Source organism: Camellia sinensis, chromosome 2, assembly GCF_055761805.1.
Source record: "Camellia sinensis isolate YWXY chromosome 2, ASM5576180v1, whole genome shotgun sequence".
In the NCBI taxonomy this organism is placed as follows: Eukaryota; Viridiplantae; Streptophyta; class Magnoliopsida; order Ericales; family Theaceae; genus Camellia; species Camellia sinensis.
In genome coordinates, this window is record NC_138962.1 from 217,665,841 (window position 1) to 217,683,775 (window position 17,935).

The window sequence follows — 17,935 nt, forward strand, 5'->3', positions numbered from 1 at the left end:
CGATTCTGGATACCGAATCAACCTAGTCTGTCACCCTGTTGGAGAATAAGGAAAGTTACAAACACAGTTAGGGAGAAAAGTAGTGCCCGTGGTTTTCGCGTGATGATTATACCTTTAGTGGGCATTCCGTTATGTTCTTATGTGCTATATTTATTCTGGATGTCAATTGAAGGTAGAAATGGTTAAGTATACTTGAGGCGGTACTAGCCCGAAGGCTATAAACTACGCTGGGTTTTATTACTTGGGGGATTCTGAAGTGGCAACTTTATGCCATAACTCTGGTGCCTTTTGTTAGGTGCTGAGAGTTAGTTTTCTATTTTTTTTAAGCATGTACACTTGCGAGTGCTTCTTGTTTTTGTTAAACTATGCTGTTGCAATGTAGCAGAAAAAAGTCATTACATGCGTGTGGGTGGAAGGAACCCTCCCTAGCCTAGGTAAGACCTTGATTTCTGCTTTGTGGTTTATGGGAAATCAAGTATTCAACCACATTCAAATGCTTAGAAGTTTGTTTTTGTCTTATTTAAATACAAAATATATATATATATATATATATATTTGTGTTGTACTTGTTGTAAAAAAAAATAAAAATAATAATAATAATTTCCCGCACGTGCGGCACTGTTCACGCACGTATGGCAAAATCTCACAAAACCAAGTTGCCCCCTGCTTTAAAAGCAAGTGCGGGCGATGGTGCCTCAACCAAGCTGCACGTGTGGCTTGGGCCCCGCACGTACAGGACGTCGTTAAAAAAAAAAAAAAAAAATTTGCGCGAGGGGTGAAATCGTCGCACGTGCGGCCTGGGCCCCGCAAGTGCGGGAAATTTGGCAAACTTCAAATTGCACACTACTTTAAAAGCAGGTGTGTGGGTTGGTGCGGGAATTTTCTGAAAAAAAAAAAAACAAATTGTTTTGTTTTGTTTTGTTTTTATTATTATTATTATTATTTATTTTTATTTTTATTTTTAATTTCATTTTTAATTTATTTAAGTAAATAAATTTTAAATATAAATAAATAAATATACAATTATTTTATTTATAATTTTATATATATATATATATATTCGTTATTTATTTATTTATTTATTTTCATTTTCTATTTTCTATTTTCGTTAAAAAAAAAAAAGACAAACCTTATCTACATCACACCCCCTACTCTCTCCCAATCACTCTCAAACTTCTCTCAGACCTCTCTCTCTCTCTCTCTTAACCCCACAAACCCATTTTTTCCTTCTTCTTCCATTTTCTTCTTCTTCTTCTTCTTCTTCCATTTTCTTCTTCTTTCTTCTTGCTCATCACCATCATCTCACCGCCGGCGTCACTTCCTTCTCCGTCCGACGAATCTCTGGCGACCACTATTTTTTCCGGCGAACCTCCATTCTTTTTTCTCTCTTTCTCCACTTTTTCAAGGTAATTTTTTCCTTTTATGTGTAAATTTGTGGATGTAGGAATCAATTTGTGGAGTTTTTGATTTTAATTTTATTTTTATTTGATCTAGTGTTCATCCTTAAAAAAAAAAAATGCTTAGCCATGTTTGTTGTTAGTTGTTTCTTCTTTCTTTTATTTTATTTTATTTATTTAGCCATGTTTATTTAGCCATGTAGTAGTCTACTAACTTAGCCATGTTTAGTTTGTTTGTTTATCTTAACCAAAAAAAAAAAGAAAACAACAACAACAACAACATCAGAACCAAACTCTGCGTAGGAAAAAGATGAGCACCGCACGTGCGGCCCTCTATGGCACACGTGCGGGAGTCAAGCCATTAAAAAAAAAAAAAAAGAACCTCAGAAATCATGGTGCTAATACTAATCCTAATTAAGTTTTTTTTTTATTTGCTATATTTGTTTAGTTTAAATCGTTTCGTTAGTGATTCTCTTTAGTTTAGTTAGTTTTAGATGGTTTTGGTTTTATATTTATTTTTAATTTTATTTGTTTAGTTAGTGCTGTTATTTTTATTTTTTTTATTCTTTGATGTAATTGTTCATTTAATTATTTTATAGTTTAGTTAATTTAATTTAATGTCATTTTGATTCATTTATTTAATTAATTTCGTTTTTTTTATATATTAAAAAAAATGTTTAGTTTAGGTTATTTTATTCTATACTTTAGTCTCTTTTGTAGTTTAGTTATTTTATAGTTTAGTTTAGTTTAGTTTAGTTTATTTTATAGTTTAGCTAATTTAATTTAATGTCATTTTAATTCATTTATTTAATTAATTTCATTTTTTATATATTAAAAATAAATAAATAAATAAATAAATAAATAAAATGTTTAGTTTAGGTTATTTTATTCTATACTTTAGTCTCTTTTTTAGTTTAGTTTATTTTATAGTTTAGTTAATTTAATTTAATTTAATGTCATTTTAATTCATTTATTTAATTAATTTCGTTTTTATATATTAAAAATAAAATAAATAAATAAATAAATAAAATGTTTAGTTTAGGTTGTTTTATTCTATACTTTAGTCTCTTTTGTAGTTTAGTTATTTTATAGTTTAGTTTAGTTTAGTTTATTTTATAGTTTAGCTAATTTAATTTAATGTCATTTTTATTCATTTATTTAATTAATTTCGTTTATATATATATATATATAAAAAACATTGGTGGGAATTGCATGTGGTACATTAGTGGGCAAACTTGTGCTTTCATATTTTCTTTTATTCTCATGATTGGTTCTACAGGTTTGTGTCTATTTGCTTTTGGTGTGTGCAGGATATGAGTCGACGTGTATCTGCTCGGGCCTCCAAGAAGGCCAGAGGTTCCACTTCTTCGGCGCCACCACCGCCACCGTCACCACCATCCTCGCCACCACCACCGGTTGACTTGCCACGGCCGGAGTGGGCTTCATGTCCTCTTCACAAGTTCATGCAGTTCAACATACCATTTTTTTAGCGTGACGCCGACACTACTTGGGCCGTTGAGCAACTCCGACTCTGGCAACAGTTGGGCGTTTGCTCTGTCACAGCGTCAACTTATCGTCGTCTAGTACAACTCTTTTACCAGAACCTATATGAGACACCCACCGAGGATGGACCGCTCTCTATCATTGATGGTTATATTGTCCACATCACCTCATCCATGATTGCTACAGTGTTAGGGTTTTTTGCCAAGCCGGAATATCAACCTTTCCCGGAAGTTGAGGATCGACAGCCTATACATAGCCTCATCCAGCAATACTTCCCGGAGGCCCACGGTGACCTCAGTTTCACATGCTTGCAGCGAAGCAAGCTACCTAGCCGCTTGCTATTCATTGATTCCGTGGTCCATAAGAATGTCCTTCCACTTGGGCATCGAGCTGAGCCTCGTTTAGAGTTTGTTCGGGTTTTACACGGGTATCAGTATGGCTATCAGGTCCCGCTTGCGCATACCATCTGGATACATTTGCGGAAATTTCTACGAGAGGCAGTTCGGCCTGATCCTATACAGAACCTGACTTGGCCACTGCCATTTGTCAATTTATTGACATTTGTGTTTGAGTTGAACCACCTCCCCATTATTGAGGATGAGGAGATTGATAGAGGGTATCTGACTTTCGGCCAGTGGGAATGGCAGCATAGCATATCTCGCATCCCGCAACCGGTTGGTGCCCCAGTTGATGAGGCCCCGGACCCCGTACATGACCACCCACTTCATCCTGTTCCCCCCGTGCCTCCCTAAGGGGACCCACTCTACATGACTCACGAGGTGTACTTACAGCTTCAGCACTCTGTGGATCAGGTCCACAGTACTCTTCGTGATCACCACTTGAGTCTCATGGAGTTACGCACAGATTTTCAGGCGCATCGCGATTATTCACAGGCGACGTTTAATGGGTATCAGCAGTCAGTTGCCTCTCTACACACTGACTTCTATGCATACCCAGATTTGAGTGGGCAGCGATTTGATCAGTTTGATCGGCAGCTCGCTCAGCATGGCACTAGGGTTCATGATGAGGCGTTCGAGACTTGGACACTGATACATGCCCTATGTGAGCAGCATTTCCCACCACCACCGCCAGATCCACTTCAGTGATTTCTGTATATTTCCTTTATTTTCTTTTTTTTCATTTTATTTATTTTCTTTTCTTTTCCTTTTTATTTCCTCCTATACCGAAAAAACAAAACAAAAAAAAAATAAAACAGTGTGAAGTGTGTATATGTTACTCTCTGCCTACCTGGATGTGCACCTACAATTATGGTAATATTCTCTCATTTCTCTTTACTTTTCCATTGAGGACAATGTTATATTCTAGTTGGGGGATGAGGGTTATATTTTCTTTTGTGCATTTCTATTTGGCTCATAATTCATACTTATACCTGTTTCACTTGATTGCATTACTTCACTTGATATGACTTTTTGCTAGTAGGGTGATAATATTTGCATATGTTAATTGGAGAGCATAGTAGACTTGTATGAAAAGGGTTTACTGGGTAGATACTTGCATGCGATGTTTGCACGAGGAGAGTTGTCTGTGTTTGTGGTATTAGTACACTTGTCATGAGTATGCCTTAATTCACATGAACACACTATCATAGCGGTGATCTTTTTATTATAATCCCTGGTGTACATCATTGATAATAGCTAGAGTTACAGAAAAGAATAAATGAGGAGCCAAGATTCTTAATAATAATAAATAAATAAATAAATAAATAAAACGCTTGTCTTGTTTGGGTTCGTAGCCTTTTTAACTCGAGTTATTAAGCCCGTAAGGGGTGTCTCTACACCTAATGCCCTAAAACCGTCTGGTTTGGGAGTCATTGGCCCAAAACTTGCTACATGGGTTAATTAGAAAGCTTAAGGGACTTGAACATTGCACAGTTAAGGAAAAATAAGAAGAATGACTTGTTCGGATTTGTAGCCTTTTTAACTCGAGTTATTAAGCTCGTAGGGGTGTCTTTACACCTGGTGCCCTAAAACCGTCTAGTTTGGGAGTCATTGGCCCAATGCTTGTTACATGGGTTGATTAGAAAGCTTAATGGATCAGGACATTGCACAGTTATTAAAAAAAAAAAAAAAAAAAAAAAAAAAAAAAAAAAAACTTTTGAGAATCTTGGCTGCAACAAGTTAGTTTTTCTGTATAAGTTGGGTGTTATTATGAGTTGCACTGGGCTATTATAGTGGACAGTTAACTAATATGGAGATTGCACTTTACACCGAGGGTACTCATGACTTGTCTACTAGCATGCACAAGTACAGGGAACTTTACTTTTGTATTAACTGAATTGTGGTTTTGACTCAATAGGTTCCTTCATGCTTGTCTGTCACAACCCAAACCCGGCCCTATGGGTTTAGCACCGTAACCGGCCAGTAATCCGAGATTACCGAAGGCCTGCTTAACAGTAATACAGTAAAACAGAGTACAGGGCCTGGCGGAAGCCAATACAGTAAATAAACAATGCCCAATGAGCTGTGACAGTCTGTATACAAAAAGACTTTTTGTTCAAATATTTACAGTCAGACAAAACAGTATGTACATATATACAATCATTCAGTTCAGGGACCTAATCCTTATCAAACAGTACAGTACAGTCTATACAGTCGAACAGGACAGATACAGAGACAGACGGGGAATTTAAAAAAAACACCCCTAAGCCGTAGCTTGACAGGCTCGGAACCTCGCAGTGAGGCACAACGGTTGGCTTGACAAAACTGGAGTTTACCCCGACGCTTCTAGCTGCGGTCTGGTGCCTGTACACCTACATATATATATAAGCAGTGAGCTAAAGCCCAGTGAATAACACAATGCGTAAAGGGGTTAAGAATGAATGTCCTTACAGTGATAAAAACGGTTCATTTAATCAGTATTGCAGTCATTCAGTCAGCACAGTCATATGTGGTACATCCATTAGCATAACAGTACAGTAAACAGTAGGTCTTAAAGACCGAACAGTACATGATGGTCATCAGTCAGTAACAGTAGTGGTTCCAACAAGGGAACCGACAGAGATCTCTGTAACAATAACAATAAACAGTAGGTGCTAAGGATGCCACAATACAGTTCAGAATATCGGACATACATTCATTCAATTAACAGTATCAGTTCAGAAAGCAGTACAGTTCAATTGTTCAGAAGATAATCATTTTGAACATATCTTTACACAGTTGTTACTCACAGAGTTCTGGGCTACGGTAAGGCTAGAACGCGTCCTCAGTCGCCAACCCTACACAGTTTACAGATTGAACACACACTAAGCTACACAGTTGGGAAAGATAATAACTTAATCCCTAATATGCCTCGGCGTGTTCTACATCTATATACACAAAAAGATGTCTTAAACTAGGTCTAATAATGCCTAGGATGAGATGAGGATGCAAAGATGCACTTTAAAAGCATTTTCAGAATTTTCATAAAATAGGGGTCACGCTCGAGCGTAGGTTACTCCGCTCGAGCGGATATGCAAACAAAGGTTTCCGCTCGAGCGTAGACTTACCCGCTCGAGCGTTCTGCAAAACAGTCAAAAGTGCTGGAAAGGTGAAAATCACGCTCGATTGGGCGCTCGACACCCGCTCGAGCGTCAATTATTCCGCTCGAGCGGACTGCAAAACAGAACAAAATGCTGGGAACACGATTTCCACGCTCGAGCGCCAGTCACCCCGCTCGAGCGTGAGTCCAGATTCTGAAAATTCCATATTTGAACCTCAAGCTCAAAACCAAGTTTTCAAACCAAAAATTCGATCTTCTTGGGACAATTTTCCAGAAAACACATCAAAACTCATACTTTAACATGATTCAAAGCTCAATTTGCAAAATCAAAGCCCAAGGGTGTTTCAAATAAACTCCATTTGAAATTAATTTTCATGAACAATATTTCAAACATGACATGCATGAGTTTAACTCAATTCAAAGCTTCAATTTCATGCTCTAGTGAGCCAATTCTCCCAAGGACAAGATGAAATCATGGACTTAAACACAATATGAACATGCATGTAACATTTTACCATGAAATCAACTCACAACTTAACAATTCAAACATGCATGCATGGAATGAGCTTCAATTTGACATGCTAGGACTAGAACATGACTCAATTCATCAATTTAGACATGAACAATGCAAGAATCCACTTAAACACAACAATGAGAGGTTGAATTCCTCACCTAGAGCTTCAATTACAAGTATAGAAGTCCAATTAGGCAATTCTCCTATGATCCCTTCAAGTCTTCCAAGCCAATTCTCTAGAACAATTCAACTCTCTCACTTCCTCTCTTTCTAGTTCGGTGGTGTGCTCAAAAGAAGCTGAGGAAATGTTTTGTAATGCAAGGCTAAGGCTTAAACAAAGTTTGGTGTAGTGGTCCACTAGGGGTTAGTTTGGTAAATAATGCAACTCTTATAATTTAGTACTATTTAATCTAATTTAATCATACCAAATCAGTTTTCAGATAAATATACCATAAAATCACACTAATTACGATGATCATAAAACACTAATCGGTTTCCGGTTCGGTCGCCGATAGGGCCTCCAATTCACAATTTAAACACAAAAATATGAACAAATAGTCAAACGGTCAAACAGATAATAACGCACTTAAACAGATACAGTCTACCAATCAATTTCAGATTTCAGTTAGTCAGTTCAGTAGTTTATTCAGTTCACTTATCAGTCATAATCAGTTTCAGTTTAATGGTAATCAGTGGTTATTCGGTAAACAGTGACGAGGGTTATTACAGTCTCCCCTCCTTATAAAGAGTTTAGTCCTCTAAACTCGAGTTACCTTCATTCTGGAAGAAAACAGGATTCAGTGGAAACAGTTCAGGGTATCTTTTGGCCATGTCATCTTCCCTTTCCCAAGTGACATACATGCCACCGTAGTTTTGCCAGTCGACTTTCACTAGCGGGATCTCTTTGTTTCTCAATTTCTTGATCTGTCTATTTACAATCTGAATAGGCCATTCCTCGTAAGTGTAGTCGTTACTCAGCACTACACGAGTTGGCTCTATTACATGGAAAGGATCCCGGAGGTAGTCCCTGTGGAAGACGTTGTGCATATGCTCCATTTCAGGAGGAAACGCAACTTGATACGCCACCGGATTGACTTTCTCAATAATCTCGTACGGTCCGACATATCTTGGCGCTAATTTGCCTTTAACTCCAAAACGAGTCTGGCCTTTCATCGGTGTCACTTTCACAAACACGTGATCACCCACTTCATATTCTCTATCCCGTCTTCTAACATCAGCATAGCTCTTCTGTCTGCTCTGCGCAGTTTTCAGTCTCTGTTGTATTAGTTTAACTTTCTCAGTTGTTTCGTAAACAATCTCGGGCCCAAGCAAAGGCCCATCTCCAACTTCTGCCCAGCAAATCGAAGATCTACATTTTCTGCCATACAATGCCTCGAAAGGCGCCATACCAATACTTGAATGATAGCTGTTGTTGTAGGCGAATTCAGTTAATAGCAAATGGCTTTCCCAGTTTTCCTAAAAATCAAGGACACACATTCTCAGTAAATCCTCTAGAGTCTGGATGGTTCTTTCTGATTGGCCATCGGTCTAAGGATGATAAGCACTACTCAGTCTCAATTCAGTACCCAATGCAGTCTGTAAGCTTTGCCAAAATGTTGACGTAAACTTCGAATCCCTATCAGAAACAATGGACACAGGCACTCCATGCAGTCTAACAATTTCATCAATATAGAGTATAGCCAATTTGTCCGCATTATAAATTGTCTTAACAGGTAAGAAGTGAGCAGATTTAGTCAGTCTATCAACGATAACCCAAATTGAGTCCATACCTTTACTAGAGCGAGGTAATCCAACGATAAAGTCCACGATAATATGTTCTCATTTCCATTCCGGTATCGGTAAGGGCTGCAATAAGCCTGCGGGTCGTTGATGCTCGGCTTTGACTTGTTGGCAATGAAGACATTTCAATACAAAATCAGCAATTTCTTTCTTCATTCCCGGCCACCAGAAATTCAGTTTCAGGTCTTGGTACATTTTCATATTCCCTGGATGGATAGAAAATTTCGAATTGTGGCCCTCTTGCAGAACTCTTCTTTTCAACTCAGAATCATTTGGTACACACAGTCTTTCTCGAAATTTCAGTATATTACTTTCAAATTTAAAACTCGGTCTGGGTTTAGTTTCCCTTTCTTCGATGATCTTCTTCAAGAAGTCGTCTAGTTGTTGTTTTTCTTTAATCTCTTCAATCAAGGCTGGTTGGGCAGAAATAGCAGCTAAGGTTCCACCTTGTTCTCGTAAAACAATTTCAATTTCAGATTTTTCAAGGTCACAAAGCAATTCCTTCTGCCCGGTGCGCAAACAGGCTAAATTTCCAATCGATTTCCGGCTCAGTGCATCGGCAACGGTGTTGGTTTTTCCCGGATGGTACAAAATCTGTAGGTCATAGTCTTTAATCAGTTCTAGCCATCTCCACTGTCTCATGTTCAGTTCTTTCTGTGTGAAGAAATATTTCAAACTCTTGTGGTCGGTATATACTTCACATGTCGCCCCATACAGATAGTGACGCCAGATTTTCAGTGCAAATACTACTGCAGCAAGTTCCAGATCATGGGTCGGGTAGTTCTTTTCTTGCGGTCTCAGTTGTCGGGAAGCATACGCAATAACTCTCCCATTCTGCATTAAAACACATCCCAAACCCTTATGAGAAGCATCACTAAATATAGTATAACCATCCGTACCTGAAGGTAGGGTAAGAACCGGTGCAGTCACAAGTCGAGTTTTCAACTCCTGGAAAGCAAATTCCCTTTGGTTAGTCCAGTCAAATGATATCCCCTTCTGTGTCAGTTGAGTCAACGGTAAGGCAATTTTGGAGAAATCTTTGACAAATCTTCTGTAATACCCGGCTAGTCCCAAAAAGCTTCGGACTTCTGTCACATTTGTTGGTCTAGGCCAGTTCACTACAGCTTCAATTTTCTGCAGATCAACGGAAATTCCATCTTTGCTAACAACATGCCCCAAAAACATAACATGATCGAGCCAGAATTCACATTTAGACAGTTTAGCATAAAGTTTCTGTTCTCTTAAGGTCTGTAGGGCAAGTCTCAGATGATGTTCATGTTCTTCTACACTTTTGGAGTAAATCAGTATGTCATCAATGAATACAACAATAAAGTCATCAAGGTACGGTTTAAAGATTCTGTTCATTAGGTCCATAAATGCAGTAGGTGCATTGGTAACTCCAAAAGGCATAACTAAAAATTCATAATGTCCATACCTCGTTCGAAAAGCAGTTTTGTCTATGTCTTCTGGTTTAACTTTCAGTTGATGATATCCGGATCTGAGATCGATCTTAGAAAACACTTGCGCACCCTGTAACTGATCAAATAAGTCATCAATACACGGCAATGGATATTTATTTTTCACAGCTACCTTGTTCAGTTCACGGTAGTCTATACACAATCTCAATGAGCCGTCTTTCTTCTTTACAAACAAAACAGGTGCGCCCCACGGTGAAGTACTAGGCCTGATGAACTTTTTGTCTAACAGTTCCTGCAGTTGCACCTTCAGCTCTTTCAGTTCAGATGGAGCCATTCGGTAAGGAGCTTTAGAAACTGGTTGTGTTCCGGGAATCACATCCACGGTGAATTCAATCTCTCTATCAATCAAATCCCCTGGCAGATTATCTGGAAAAACATCTGGGAATTCGCTAACTATGGGGATACTATTCACATTAGCAATACCATCAGTAGATACAGTCAATACAGAACACAGATATCCCTTACACCCCTTTCTAATCAATTTTACAGCTTTCACAGATGAAATCAAATACGGAGGAGGCACTACTCCGACCCCATTAAACACAAATTCGGGTAAACCCGGTAGACGGAAAACTACTTGTTTCGTTACACAGTCTATGGTGGCATGGTATTTCGTTAACCAGTCCATTCTCAATATTACATCAAAATGGTCAATGTTCAGAGGCAGTAAGTCAATAAACAAATGTGCATCACCAACAATAATTTCACAAGCAGGGTACGTATATGCACAGGTCATAGATTCCCCAATGGGTGATGACACAGCTAACAAATAATTCATGGGTTCTAATTGTCTATTCAGTTTTCGCGAAAAAGCATGCGACACATATGAATGCGTAGACCCCGAATCAATCAGTACATAAGCATTTTGGGTGCAAATAGAGAGAATACCTGACACAACGATCTCGGTATTCTGCACGTCTCCCGGTACTAGGGCAAACACTCGGTCCTGCCTCACGGACTCTTTCCCGGTAGCTTTGGGGTTCGATTTTGGTGCAACAGTTGATGCCGCCACGCTTGGTGCAGCTTTACTACTGGCTTGTGGAGCAGAGGGGCAGTCTTTAACCATGTGGCCTATCTTGCCACACCTATAGCAAGCTCAAGATATTTTGTAACAAACTCCCTTGTGATTTTTACTACATTCAGAACAGGGTGGTATTGAACGGTTTCCTTGACTAGAAGTAGTCGTTGACCCTGTATTATGTTTCTTATTCACTGGATTATGCTTGCCTTTCTTAAACTTGAAACCCTGTCTTTTACCCCGCCATTCAGACGAGGGTGTTTCAGTTTTCAGTCCATCGATATTCGCTTCAGCCATCAAGGCTCGGTCAAGAACATGTACATAATTCGGTAATTTCAAAACATTTATTCTGTCAAGAATCGCAACATTAAGGCCGCCTTCGAACTTTCTGGCCTTCTTATAATCAGTGTCCACCATGTGTGGTGCATAACGGGCAAGTTCAGTAAATTTTGTCTCATATTCAGCAACGGACATTGTGCCCTGCTTCAGTTGTTCGAACTCAGTCACCTTTCTATCCCTAACACACTGAGGGCAATACTTCTCGAAGAAGGCTCCTTTGAATTGAGCCCAAGTCATAACGACATTTTCATCACGGATAAGCATCCACCACCTTCTAGCCTCCTCTTGCAGAGTAAAGGTGGCTAACAGTACTTTGTGTGCTTCAGAGCACGGGAACACCTCAAATAATTTTTCGGTCTCATGAACCCATGCTTCAGCCTTTAACGGTTCAAGGCCTCCCTAAAAGGATGGCGGTTTCATTTTGCTGAACTTCTGGGTCAGAGCAATTATATCTCCATCATTCGCATTCACATTCTGTTCCGGTACAGCCGGAGGAGGAGGTAGGGGCTGTTGATTCCGTTGTTAGTCTAATCTTTCAGTTATCAGTTCCATTATTCGTTCCAGTCTGGCCATTCTGGCCTAAGAGGATGAGAATTCAGTTGCAGTGTTTGCATTTTTCATTTCACTATAAGCAGTTATAACAGTTATCAACATCAGCAGTCATTTGCTTAAACAGGTTCACGCTTTAGCATATATTCAGTCAGTCATATCACACACTTATCATGCTCATGAAATGCCCTAATCACTTTTCTAGGACATCCTATAGCTCATTTGGACACGTGTGTGCGGTATAACTCGTGGTAAGTATCGCTCTGATACCACTCTGTCACGACCCAAACCCGGCCCTATGGGTTTAGCACCATAACCGGCCAGTAATCCGAGATTACCGAAGGCCTGCTTAACAGTAATACAGTAAAACAGAGTACAGAGCCTGGCGGAAGCCAATACAGTAAATAAACAATGCCCAATGAGCTGTGACAGTCTGTATACAAAAAGACTTTTTGTTCAAATATTTACAGTCAGACAAAACAGTATGTACATATATACAATCATTCAGTTCAGGGACCTAATCCCTATCAAACAGTACAGTACAGTCTATACAGTCGAACATGACAGATACAGAGACAGACGGGGAATTTAAAAAAAACACCCCTAAGCCGTAGCTTGACAGGCTCGAAACCTCGCAGTGAGGCACAACGGTTGGCTTGACAAAACTGGAGTTTACCCCGACACTTCTAGCTGCGGTCTGGTGCCTGTACACCTACATATATATATATAAGCAGTGAGCTAAAGCCCAGTGAATAACACAATGCGTAAAGGGGTTAAGAATGAATGTCCTTACAGTGATAAAAACGGTTCATTTAATCAGTATTGCAGTCATTCAGTCAGCACAGTCATATGTGGTACATCCATTAGCATAACAGTACAGTAAACAGTAGGTCTTAAAGACCGAACAGTACATGATGGCCATCAGTCAGTAACAGTAGTGGTTCCAACAAGGGAACCGACAGAGATCTCTGTAACAATAACAATAAACAGTAGGTGCTAAGGATGCCACAATACAGTTCAGAATATCGGACATACATTCATTCAATTAACAGTATCAGTTCAGAAAGCAGTACAGTTCAATCGTTCAGAAGATAATCATTTTGAACATATCTTTACACAGTTGTTACTCATAGAGTTCTGTGCTACGGTAAGGCTAGAAGCGTCGGGGTAAACTCCAGTTTTGTCAAGCCAACCGTTGTGCCTCACTGTGAGGTTCTGAGCCTGTCAAGCTACGGCTTAGGGGTGCTTTTTTTAAATTCCCCGTCTGTCTCTGTATCTGTCCTGTTCGACTGTATAGACTGTACTGTACTGTTTGATAGGGATTAGGTCCCTGGACTGAATGATTGTATATATGTACATACTGTTTTGTCTGACTGTAAATATTTGAATGAAAAGTCTTTTTGGCATACAGACTGTCACAGTTCATTGGACATTGTTTATTTACTGTATTGGCTTCCGCCAGCCCCTGTACTCTGCATTACTGTATTACTACTAGGCAGGCCTTCGGTAATCTCGGATTACTGGCCGGTTACGGTGCTAAACTCATAGGGGCGGGTTTGGGTCGTGACATTGTCCACTGTGCCTTTAATGACTCATTATGTCTCAATATCACATTGTAGTGGCACATAAGTTGATTGTTAGGTGGAGTAATGTGGTCAATTGTTGTTGAGTATTTATGAATATGTTAATGTTTGTGGGTATCATTTCTGGAAACCCTCACGAGACTTTACTCATCCACTTAGGGTAACCTTGTGGTTTAAAGGCTTGCTGCATATGCTAAATGCAATCGTTTTCCCACGAAAGAGGAACTAGCTAGATTTTGTTTGATTTGATTTTATTTTTATTACTTGCTTGAGGACTAGCAAGTCGTAAGTTGGGGGATGTGATTAATGCCAAATTGTACATCATTGAGGCCGTTAATTATAATCTCTTAACTTCACTTGCTGGTCAAACCGTATACTTTATGTGTGTTGAATGTCAATCAAGTTGTACATAGTCGGAGCATAAAATGGGCAAAAAGACAGAATTTGGAGAGAGTTGACCGAGCCGCACGTGCATTGACTTTTCCCGCACGTGCGTTGACTTTTTTTGAAAATTTGTGCCCGACATTTTAAACCTGTTTGGGAGGGATCAGACGTATAAAAAGGCAAGGAAATGGCTGGATTAGGGTTCTGAACTTGTTTGATCTAAAGGGAGACGCTAGGGTTTGGAAGGAAAGAGAAACTAAAAGCTTCAAGGATGTCTCCCATGGTGGTTCCTTCTCCATCTACCTTATTCCACTCCTCCATGAGTGGCTAGTCTCCTTTTCTAGGGTTTTGATGAAACCCTAGCCATGTAATTATTTTGTTTTCTTTTTGATTTTTAATTATGTAAAGGTTTGAACATATGTATGGTGATTTAGAAGTTTCTTTTATATATTTTTCATTATTTCTTCGAATAATTGACTTTATGTGATTGTTAAATGTTATCCATACATGAGTTTTCTATTCCTTCACATTCAAGGTATGAGACGAACCATGCTACGAGGAACGAGTCGTATCAGGTTATAGCGATCCCGGGTTTACCCTTGTTGTACAGTGATCCGGACATGTGTCCGTGGATGTTGGTAGTTGTTTATTATCTTGTTTACATCCTTTCTTACTTTGTATTTGAGTTATAGGATGTGTTGGGCGGGTTGGTTACAGGTTGGTTGAGTTTAGAAACCAAAACTAGTTGCCCAGTTTTTTTTTGGCCTGTCCGCTCGAGCGGAGGTGTTGGCGCTCGAGCGGGGAATACATCCATCCAGTATCTTGTTGTGCAGTGTTGTGAGCTCGAGCGTAGGGTTGGGAGCTCGAGCGGAGGCCTGGTTCTGCAAAAGTGCTGGGCGAGTGCATTCTGCGCTCGAGCGGGAGGTTGGCCGCTCGAGCGGAAGTCTGTGAGTGGCCGCTCGAGCGGGGTGTTTTACGCTCGAGCGGAGACCTGGGTTAAAGTCCCGAATTTGTGACTCTTTAAATCACTTTTTCACTTTCTCTTCTCTCTCTTACTTTTCCAAAATCACCATTGTTGAGCCTCTCACTCTAGATACTACCTTCTCTCTAGGTTTTGATCTAGTAGGAGTGATTTACTCACCTTTGGCCTTTACAAAAAAGTTGTTGATCGTCGAGGGCTTCATTTTAATCTGAAAATCTCGGGTTTTGGAGCACGTTGGGTTTTGTCGTCTTCTCCTTTGGGACTCCGAATTTGAGGTAGGGATAACCTACTCCTCTCTATGGGTTTTGTCTTTAAATTTTGGTATTTTGAGATGTTGGGCTTGGTTTGGTAAATTTGTGAAAGTTTGGGGCTTTTGTGTAATTTTACAAAAGTTGGGGTTTTATTCATAATAAACCTAGATGCATGTTTGGCATAGAAAAATAGAATGATTGTTGAATCATTGATGAAAATGGGACCTAAGGGTTGAAATGGTAATTATGGAAAATGGCCTAATTACATTGTTTAATTAATTGGGATAATTAATTGTTGAGAAATGAGGAAATGAAATGTTGATTGAATATCCATTTGTGCATTTATTTTCTGTTTTAGAAATAACTGCTTTGGGCTATCGGTGGAGGATAGTCGAGATTGTTGTAGACAATGCATGATGATTAGGTAAACGGAAACTAATCAATGGAATGTGTCATGGAACTTGACGGTTGATAGAATACATTAATTGTGTGTATTGTGTGATTGTATATAGAACCAATGTGTTTATATACGTTATGTGTAGAGGAGGAGATAGGGGATGTACTCCGCGGTTTAGGGGAAGATAGGGGATGTACCTCTAAACCGGATAGGTATTGGGAGGAGATAGGGGATGAACTCCGTAGACAGAGCTCATATGCTTGTCTAGAGAAGTGAAGATAGAGCTCATATGCTTATCTTTGTGAAGTGTGGATACAGCTTGTATGCTTATCTGTGGATATTGTTGATATACATATCTGTTGTAGAATGTGGATACAGCTTGTATGCTTATCTGTGGATATTGTTGATATACATATCTGTTGAGAATGTGGATATAGCTTTTATGCTTATCTGAATGTGAGATATAGTTTTTATACATATCTGTGGAAATGATGATAGAGCTAGCATGCTTATCTGTTGAAAAAGGGAAAATGAAAAGTAATTGGGACTTGTAAGGCGTTGACATAAATATGTAATTTATGTGATTGTATCAGTGTTGACCAACTATCAATTGCTAATGTTTTAGTCATTGTCCATGTTTGGTTTAGTGTATTTCTACTGGGCTGTGGCTCACCCTATATGGGAATATCATTTTCAGGTGCAGGAAGCATGCCACCTCCAAGGACATAGCTGGGAGGCTAGTGGCGGGCATAGTTTTGTCGTTTTACTTTTGATGTATTACATGTAATTTCAAGCCAAGGGCTTAATGTGTAAACGAGTTAGAACTCTTTGTTGTAACCAAGTGTTAACTTGGAAAGCTGTAAGCCCGTAGGGCATTTTGTTATGAGGTTAACATGTAATACTTACGTTTTGGAATTCTAATGAATGAAAGGAATGCAGTTAGTTTAAATGTAAATGCATGTCTTATCTGATGGGTTTATTGTTATTATTTTGAGGGCGTTATAAGTACCTTAGTTTAGAGTGAACGATTTGTATTACTTGAGATGGTTCGTGCTCGTACATTGAATATGATGTTCTTCTTGTTAAATACTTTGAGCTTGTAGTTGCGAAGCATTAATCCGTTCAAACCATAGCATAATTGATTTCAATTGGAAACCCTAATTACGTGGCTAGTGGTGGACTCTTTGCCCTAGTTTTTCCCTCAATTCAGTAAACCCAATTTCATTTATTATTGATAATTTAATTCGTTATTTTAATTTATTTGTTATTAATTTAGGCTATGAACAATCAATCTTTTTATCAAAATTAATTTAGGAATTTAACAATTAAATTAGTTTAATTTCACAATTGTCACTGTGGATCGATACCTGGATTTTCCATTATTCTAAAAGAATTTGGTGTAGTTTAGGGTTTATTTTTGGTGTGTTCAACGACTCATCAGGTTTAGATTGTCGAAACGGAACCCGTAGTAAACCCTCATGAATCCAACAATATCCTCTAGTCCAATCACAAGAAAACCGGCCCTTTTTTGTTTTCCTCCAAGTCAAAGAAAATCAAGAAAACCTACTAGGCTCCGTTTGGTGGAGCTTTCAAAATATAATTCTACACTCACTTTTGAGTGTGATATTTGTTTAGCGTTTTCAAAAATTAATTCAACACTCACTTTTGAAAACTCTTTCCAAAGTGGGAAAATTTGAGCTAACCAGTCATCCACCGGACATCCGGTCGGTTGACTAGAACAATGCATATATTTTTTTTTATACAATTGGCACCTTTTTTTTAAATTTTAAATAAAAAAATTTTAGAATTTTTTTAAATTTTTTTATGAGTTTTGAATAGAATTTTGAGTTGGGTGTTTGATTATGAGTTGTAAATTTTTATATTAAATATCATATGTCACATGAAAAATTTCCCACTCAATTTAAAACTCTTTTCAAAACTCATTCACCAAACAAATTTTTTACACTCAAATTATAATTTCAAAACTCACAAACTCAAATTGCAACTCTATTCTCAAATCATATTTAAAAAAACTCTACTAAATATTTTCTCCGAACCACTCCTATATATCTATATCTATACAATATATATAAAGCACCAATATATAGTGAACAGAATCGGATGAACAGTAACATCTAATGGGTTGAAATGTCTGTTTTGTCCCTTGGTATATATAAAGCATCAATGTATAGTTTGAAATGTCTGTTTTGTCCCTTGGTATATATAAAGCATCAATGTATAG

At 38.5% G+C, this 17,935-nt stretch overlaps 1 long non-coding RNA gene across 1 annotated transcript; it reads left to right on the plus strand.

Annotated features, from left to right (window-relative positions):
* Window positions 1-1,131: 1,131 nt before the first annotated feature.
* On the plus strand, window positions 1,132-4,113 carry LOC145820640 (uncharacterized). The gene is made up of 2 exons (XR_014362542.1): window positions 1,132-1,406; window positions 2,708-4,113. It is a non-coding gene; the product is annotated as an uncharacterized LOC145820640 (long non-coding RNA).
* Window positions 4,114-17,935: the final 13,822 nt, after the last annotated feature.